The sequence below is a fragment of the Mus musculus genome, chromosome 19, assembly GCF_000001635.26.
Source record: "Mus musculus strain C57BL/6J chromosome 19, GRCm38.p6 C57BL/6J".
NCBI lineage: Eukaryota > Metazoa > Chordata > Mammalia > Rodentia > Muridae > Mus > Mus musculus.
Window position 1 is genome coordinate 41,391,292 of NC_000085.6, and position 9,190 is coordinate 41,400,481.

Below are 9,190 nucleotides of genomic sequence, written 5' to 3' on the forward strand. Positions count from 1 at the left end.
CATCACCTTGGAGGCAGAACCAAGGTTCTCTCTGTCCTGATCTCTCATCTACTGCCTTTTACTGTATTTAACTATCTACTCTTCCCGATTAGAAAACTCTTGTTTTATTACGTTGCTTTCCTGAATCAATCTATCACTAGCAGTCAAAGGATGCCTTACTTTGAATCTCTTCTGGGTCTCACTTTCTCATGATAAATTATTCTTTCTCCGGATTGCTGATTGAGTAATACTTTGTTAAGAATTTTGTTTAAATGTTTTGTTTTGTTTTGTTTTTTTAGTTTTGGGTCTTGTCGTGACAAACTGCTTGATACAAGTAACTTAAGGTTGGAAGGATGTCTTTTGCTCACAATTTGAGGGTATAGTGGCAGGGAGCTCATAGCAACAGGAGCCTAAGCTACTCACAGTGAGTCTACAGTCGGAAGCAGAGAGAGCTATGAGAGGTCAACTCACTTTCTCCTGCTTATTCCATCTAGGATGCCATCCGTGGAAGGGAACCACCCACAATAGGTCTCCCATCCTGATGAATCCAGAGTAGATGGTCCCTCCCAGGCATGCCCAGGGGCTTGTCTCCTACGGGGTTCTAGAGTCCATCCATCAAGTCAAGAGTGCACTCCATTTTTAAAATTTTTTAATTAATTAATTTATTTATTTATTTAATATGAGTACACTGTAGCTGTGTTCAGACACACCAGAAGAGGGCATCAGATCCCATTACAGATGGTTGTGAGCCACCATGTGGTTGTTAGGAATTGAACTCAGGACTTCTGGAAGAGCAGTCAATTCTCTTAACCTCTGAGCCATCTCTCCTGCCTGATTTTTTTTTCCTGAGATTATTTTGTCAGTTTTTAACATTGGGGTTAATCTAAGTTCATAAAAGGAGATAGGGGACATTTGTTTATCTCCATTTTTTGATAAACATCAGCGTTAAATGTTGTTCTCAAATTTCTGATTGAAATAAATCATGAACCTATCAAAACAGACATTTCTCTATTACCTTTTGCTAGAAGTTTCAACTTCCTCAATAGATATAAGCAGAATTTACATTCTCTCTTGGGCCAGTATTGGCTGCATTTTTCTATAAATGTGTCCATCTCATCTAAGCCCTTCAGGTTTACTGACATGGAGAACTTTCAGTGTTCCCTTGTGTTTAAACCTGCAGGGTTCATTTCAGATATTGGTAATTTCCCTCTCCCTCTCCCTCTCCCTCTCCCTCTCCCTCTCCCTCTCCCTCTCCCTCTCCCTCTCACTCTCCCTCTCCCTCTCCCTTTCCCCCTATCCTCTCCCCCTTTCCTCTCCCTTCCCTTCTTCTTCTCCCTCTCCCTCACTCCCTCTTCTGCTTCATCTCCCTCTCCCCCTCCCTCCCTCTCGGTCTCTGTTTTTCTTTCTGTCTCTGTCTCTCCCTCCCTCTCTCTCTTTATCTGTTTGTCTCTCCCTTTCCCTCTCTTTTCTCAGGTTTTGCCAATTTTTCTTTTGTGTTCTATCTCATTGACTTCTCCCATCTTTATCATTTCCTTCTTTGCCCTTTATTTTTCTAATGTCCTTTGAGTACTTCTTGAGCCTCGGGTTATTTAAAGCAACTTAATCTCCAAATATTCAAGGTTTCTAAAAGAAAGCTTATTGCTAATGACTTCTGACTTCATTCCTTTAGGGCCAGAAAACAGACCGTGTCTCCAACTGTTTTAATTGTGGCTGTATCTACTGTCTACCTTATCTTCTCATTTCAAGAATGTGCATTTGAAAACAATACTTACATTGTGATTGTTAGATACAGCAACAGTTATGCAAGAGGACCAGCAGGTAACACTGGATAGCCCCCTCCCCAACCCCCAACACTCAGAGCTTAAAGAGATCAAGTCTACTTAAAGCAGACTACTGTTTTAACTGGATCCAACACCAAACTCCTTATTCTTTACAACAGACAGCAGAAATGGAAGTTTCTGCCCAGTTCCATCAGTCTTTAATGACCTCTCTTGCATCCCATCCTGGACTTGAGAGGCTTGGGCAAGTCTGCTGCCTCATCTCGTGCTGGATCTTTGCTGAGATGATCTCTCCTTTGTAGCCACTGAAGCCTTTGAATCTTCTCTCTAGGTAGATCGTTGTCAGATTAATCTAGATCTTAGCTGCCCCTCAGATCCAGGACTGGTCAAAAGCTGAAAAATTAAGATGCCTACGAGGTAGGTGAAAGATGGAAGAAAGACCCTTCCATCTTCAGAAGCATGTAGCCACTAGCATCTTGAGCCTGGTAAAGAGATAGACACCTGGCTACCACCTCCGTGCCAACTAAGGGATGCCGAAACCAGAGGGATACATCAAAATACAGGACAAATTAACGCAAGCTTCACGGGTGACTCCCCACAGAGAGAAGAAACGTAAGCTGCTTCCTGTTTGAGTGAGTAAGCACAGGCCTGCAGTAGACACTCAAGAACAACATCAGGAATTGGAGACGTAACTCTAGTTACTTGCTTGTCTAGTGTGCTGGAGGTCCTGGGCTAGATCCTCAGCACCACACAAACCAGGTGTAGTAGAATGTGCTTATAACCCTAACAACCTGGGAAGAGGAAGCAAGAGGTCGGCAGTAGAAGTGTAAGGTCTGCCTCAGTTACAGAGGGAGTTCACGACAAGCTTGGGTTGCATAGACACTATCTCAGTGTGGGCGGGGGCGGGGCTGGGGAATCCTGAATCAGACCTGCTTCTTGGTCAATACAGACGTACCTGCTTGCTTTGTAAAGATTTGTTTGCCTGGTGCTCTGCCAGGCTATGCGACTCGTGTAGATGGGCATTAACCTTTTTGCTTTGAATTAGGGACATCTATTTGCCACTCAAAAGCCACTTTAAAATACTTACCCCTAAATATATTACCTTCTGGACGGATGCTCTCCTTTCTGTGGGCCAGTTCATACACACACAAAAAGTATTGCTGAATCAAACAGCTATATAGCTTTAAAACTAGTAGCCTTCCTTCACAGAAGGCTATAGAAGCTCATGTTTTCATACCAAATCATTAGCCTCACCAACCTTTTTCATTCCGGTCCATCTGGTGGATCCAAAGTGCTAGAGGGAAGGAGAGAGGAGAGAGTGCAAGGAGGAAGTCAACCAAAACTAGAGGTACTGGTAGAGTGTGGTGGCACACATCCTTAAAGCCAACACTCTGGAGGCAGAGGCAGGTGGATCTCGATAAGATCCTGACCTAGATAGTGAGTTCTAGGCTAGCTAAGGCTGCATAGTGAGACCCTCCCTATCTCAAAAAACAAACAAAGCAACAACAATATAATATGTATGGAAAAACCTTTCTGGAAATCCACTACATTATACACTAATTTTAAATTTTATTTTAAAAAAAAAAAAGAGTCTGAGCCCAGAGACCCTACATGGGTGGACTATTCTTCCACTGGGGGATACGGGTTAGTAAGTGAAAAGCCCAGCCCCCAGCACAGGTTACCTCCCTGTAAACTGGTTAAGGAGGCCTCAGGTGTGCCCCAAACAACACAGGCTATTGTGATTGTTCTTGTTTGCCCTTCATAACTATATGGTGAGACCTTAATGGTGAAAACATCACATATTTTATAGGACTTAAATCAAAGTGGAATTGGCCAGGAAAGCATCCCCCTGCCCGCTGCTTTCATAGTGTTGAAAGGAGCTATTCAGGCCGCTGCAGGAGAAAAGCTGTCATTCCTTAGTGGTCACCCTGAATGCTACAGCACCGACCTACCAGGGAGGATATGCCCACTGGTGCATAAGTGGCACTGAGGTTGTGGAGGACACCACCCACTCCTGGATTAGATTTGAGGCCTGCTTCACAAGACGGTATTCATGTCTGGTACTATAAACCTAGTCAAAAGTCCATGGCACAGGAGCTCGTAGGCCCTAGGAGAGAACCTTTCATTGCTGTCTTGCTAAATGAGCATGATTTCAAACTGTCTTCTAAATTCTTATGTTTATACTCACGGATTAGTGCTGCTCTCAATCTTGATTAGAGAGGTTTCCTTTATAGTGGTCATCAGTTACAGCAGAGACTCATAACTGGTCAAAGCACTGAGAAAAAAAAATGACCATTGAGGCTCAGCCATGACTTTTATATCAACGTGTTCATCAAGACTTTGGAGCATTGCGGAAGAGGAGGCAGAGCAGATGTAAGGCCTGGAGGATGGGAAGGAGTGCTGTAAAGTACTGTCTTCTGGGCATGCTCTAACCATTGCACTAATAAACCCACTGCACTATGGTTACCTACACAAGACCAAGTCAACAAGCTCAGGAACAGTCCAACAGGCCACACTAATCTGACTCAGAGTTACAGAAAGACAGAAGGGAGCATGCGCAGAGTAGTGGAGGACTGAGAAGGGGGAGTCGAGGGTGAGTATGATCAAGATACATTGTTTATATGAATGACATCATCAAAGAACATACGAAAATATTTTATCAAAAAGGTTAGATGCGTTATTGTGTGCACGTGTTTTTCTGTGAATGTCTGCAAGGTTAAGAATATTGCCTCTGATTCTTATTTTTTTTCTGACAGTTCTTGTTGATGTTCTTGGCCACACTTTACCCTGACTGATCGGCTTTTTTAATTATTATTAATTTGCAGGCAATGACATACACTAGCCACTTGCATCATGCGTTCCGTCATTTGCCTTTTGACTTTGCTGGTAGTTTCTCTCAGTACCTGAAGCCTGTGTTTGGTGACAATATGTGATTATTGTTTTCAGATGGTGGCTCTTGAGGCTTGTGAGTGGAAACTTCAGGGGCTTCTTTACAACTTTATAAATAATTCCTCAATTTGTATCTAATATTTTTATTTTCACATTTAGACTTATAATCCATCTGGAGTTTATTTTTACGTGGGAAGTGGCGTTAAGTGTCACCGTGCTTTCTTCCAGATGGAGAGCTGGTACAACCTGCATCTTTTCTCCTTCAAATGAAACACCATTCTTAATTATGTTAAGTTCCTATTTGAATTTTTTTTGTGGACTCTTTATTAACCCTTACTTGAATTGTTTCTTCATGCGCTGTACCTACGGTTTTTTTTAATAGATTGGTGGTGAGTTTGTTAGCTGGCGTTTCATTCCACTAATAGTAATATAGATACAAACAGCATAAATTTAAACGAGAAATAAACTCCTTTCTTTCCTGTAAGAAGAGCATGATGTAGTAGTCCGAGGATTGGAGTCAAAGCATTGTGGTCACTGGAAACCTAGGCTCAGCCCTCCTGCCCAGTGGCTTTTGCCCCCTTCATATTCCTCATGCTCCTCAGAGCGTCTGATGAGGTTCTAGTCACACATCCCTTATTCCACAAAGGAGTCAAATGGGCTCAGAGAGGTACAGCTGGCACATGCTGACACATGATCTCTTTTAAAACTTTTCTGAAAGTTTCTCTTACCATCTGAAAGGGAAGTGACAAATGAAGTCCTGCAGTGTTAGATTTTAATATTGAAATCGATATTGACAGTCTCTGCTATACACACTTGGGAAGCCCTCCTTCCCTGTTCTTGTTGGTTGTCGGTTGACTAGTCTCTGAAGTGGACTCATCTGTTTATCTTTTTTTGCATCGCTAAACCCTCCAGGCTTTCAACACACTACAGAACATTCTACCAGTGAGCTAGCTACTCCCCCAGCTGCACCCCCCAGCCTTTGCACACACACCCTTTTTTAATAGAGATTTTAAAAGCATTTTTAGATTTCTGGAAATTTTTAGCAGATAGTAGAGAGAGATTCTATAGACTCGCTGTTCCTCCCTCTTCTCTGCCCCATGCTCTGCACACATCTCCTTGTGAGCATCTTGTGCTGTGTGTACATCTCTGCAGTTAATGCTGATACAGTGCCATTAAGTGAATTCCATGTTTTCATTAAGGTTCACATTGCATTGGATACACCAATGCATGTGCATGTGTGTGTGCACGAGCACACACACACACACACACACACACACACATGTACACACACACAGGGTGGAGGGCAGTCCTTTCACTGATGTTGCTCTGGCTTTTATTCAGTCTGCTGGTCATTTGTAGACCCAGATCCATTCCCACATGGCCATCCTGTGTTTGTTAACTTTGTGAGAAATCTGAGCATCTCTCCTGGACAGCTATAGACATGGCTGTCACTCAGGGGTCCATAGAAAGTTAAGGGAGAGCTGTGGCCTTAAGTAACCTTCCCAGTAGTGTTTTCTCCCTTTCTGACTGTCCTGATACAAGCTGATGTTTCGGGATTCATTTATCTCTGCTTTCCTCATCCTGGGGTTACAAGTGTATGCCACATGCTTGGGTCTGGTTGGTTGAACTCAGGCCCTGTTGCTGTAAAGCAAGAATTTTAAGGACTAAGCTCTCTCCTGAGTGCTGGACAGTAAATCTCATGGGCACACAAAGCTCTCCTCACCTGCCATTTTTTCCTGTTCAGTGGCCACTAAGTGTATGCTTGACTTACCTGGTAACACACTCCTCCCTGTAGATGTTCTGTAAGTCCTTCCCACTCAGTCCTTCTGTGATTTCCTTTGACTTAAAGGGACTTTCCTGCCCAAGTCTTGCTCTGTCTCTCCAGAACTCCCCAAACCATCAGCCAGCCCACATTCAGCACGATTGATTACTTAATGTCAATGATGGAGCCTTATCATCATCCTTCTCAAACTGCCAAGTGCCCAAGAAGCTAAGCAGGGAAGGGCCCTTGCTTCACTACTTCTAGAACTTACCTGGGTCCCATCTGCCTGCTGCTGCCATAGCCCCTCTCCTTGTGGCCTCTCATAGGCCCTGAGCGACAGCTGGGTTAAACCACAGCTTTGCCCAGTGCTGTCTCCTTCCTGGCGCTTACAGCAGATCACTCACTCCTCCATCCCTGCTCTCTCACCCACTTCTTCTCTGACTCACTCTGCATCTTCTTCCTTCCCCACACTCTGCTGTTTCTTTTCCAGCCTGTGGTCGTTCTTATTGACTGACTTTTTAAATATAAAATTAATGTATCCTGGGGCTGGAGAGATGGCTCAAAAGTTGAGAGCACTGACTGATCTTGCAGAGGTCCTGAGTTCAATTCCCAGGATAAATGGCTCACAACCATCTTTAATGAGGTCTGGTGCTTCTTCTGGCCTGAAGGCATATATGCAGGCAGAACACTGTGTACATAATAGATAGATAGATAGATAGATAGATAGATAGATAGATAGATAGATAGATAGATAGATCTTTAATGTGTACTTATTGCAAGAGTCAGTAGGGCTAGCCTTGTCTAAGGGGTTAAGCATCTGGGGAGTTGAGCTCCCTGGATCCTGACTCTGTTGGCTGGAACTGGTAAAGACACAGGAAAGGGACTTGAAAATCCTATTTTTTACCCCCAGTTCCCCAGAAAAACATTTCCTTGAGAGGCACCAAGGAACTTCATGAAGCCAATGCTGGTGCCAATCTTTTTAGATCCACTGAGCAGTACAGTCTCCTTCTTGTGTTAGACTTGTGTTACAGTATTTGAGTAGATTAAAACTTCAGTAGTTTAAGTGTGTGTGTGTGTGTGTGTGTGTGTGAGAGAGAGAGAGAGAGAGAGAGAGAGAGAGAGAGAGAGAGAGAGAGAAAGGGAAAGGGGACAGGAAGGGGAGGGGGAGGGGAGGGGGAGGAAGGGGAGGGGGAGGAAGAGAGGGAGAGGGGGAGGGGAAGAGGGAGGGGGAGAGAAAGAATACTCCTTACAGAAAAATTAAAGTATAGCAAAGTTAAGTACAACAGCAAAACCCTGCAGTGCTCTTAGGCATCAGTAACCCCACAGCAACACCGTGCTTGGCCCCTGCAGGGACACAAGGCTTCAGCCTCTGGTCTTCAAGTCCAGAAGGTACAAACATCTGGAAATAAACCAGGTTGTTTTTGTTCTTGTTCTAAGTCTTTAATACATTTTTTAAAAGGTTCATTTTTATTATTTTTAATTATGTGTAGGTGGCTGTGTCTGTGTCTGAGGGGGGGGAGGGGTGCACATGAACACAGGAGCCCAAGGTGGCCAGGGGCATCGGGTCAGCAGGAGCTAGGGTTACAGATGGTTTTGAACCCAGAAGTCAGAAGAGTGGGCCTGAATACCTGAGAGAAGCATGTATCTCAAACCCCTGCCCCCCTACAACTCAGGTGATGTGTTGGAAGAAGGAGCAAAAAGAAGCTAAGAACTGCAAGATGGGAGGAGCTCTGTGAAATGACTTCAGGACATGACACAAAATTTGAACCTATGAAATCACAGAAGCTGTGACTACCTGCACAAGACCTGTACAAATTCAAGATTGCCATCATTCTATCATGGATGATGGAGAGACAATGGGGTCCCAGCCCTGGCTGAGGAACTATTGCAGTTAATGCCTGGTGAGGGGTGGGAAGTCACACCCCTGGTGGTGGTTTGAATATTGTTGGCCCCAGAAGTGGCACTATTAGTTGGTGTGGCCTTGTGGGAGAAAATGTGTCACTGTGGAAGTGGGCTTTGAGACCCTCCTAGCTGTCTGGAAGGTAGTCTTCTCCTAGAGGCCTTAAGATGAAGACGTGGAACTCTCAGCTCTGCCTGCACCATGCCTGCCTGGATGCTGCCATGCCCCCACCTTGATGATAATGGACTGGACCTTTGAACCTGTAAGCCTGCCCCGATTAAATGTTTTCCATTGCCAGGCAGTGGTAGCGCACACCTTAAATCCTAGCACTTGGGAGGCAGAGGAAGGCAGACTTCTAAGTTCGAGGCCAGCCTGGTCTACAGATGAGTCCCAGGACATCCAGGGCTATACAGAAAAACCCTGTCTCAAAAAAAAAAAAAATGTTATCCATCGAGTTATCCAAGAGTTGCCTTGGTCATGGTGTCTGTTCACAGCAGTAAAACCCTAACCAAGACACACACACACACACACACACACACACACTATGATATAGACACTGGCAAATTGTTCTTTCTTAAGAAAATAACCTCCCACCATGCTCATGCAAGGAATCCACCCTTCTAAAGACAGTAGGCCACCAACAAAGAGATGAAAACAGAAGCATTTGTTGGAAGAAAAGCAGTTTGGTGGGAGAGGAAAGGGAGATAAGAGAGGATAACGGGCAGGGAATACCAAAGCACAGCGCTGATTTATGTGCGTGGATGTATACAATTGTGAAATATGGGGCGATGAGAACACTCAGTGGTGAAGCACTTACCTCATAAGCCCGTTGACCTGAGTTCTATCCCTGGAACCTGTGTAAAGGTGGAAGGGGAGAGAACC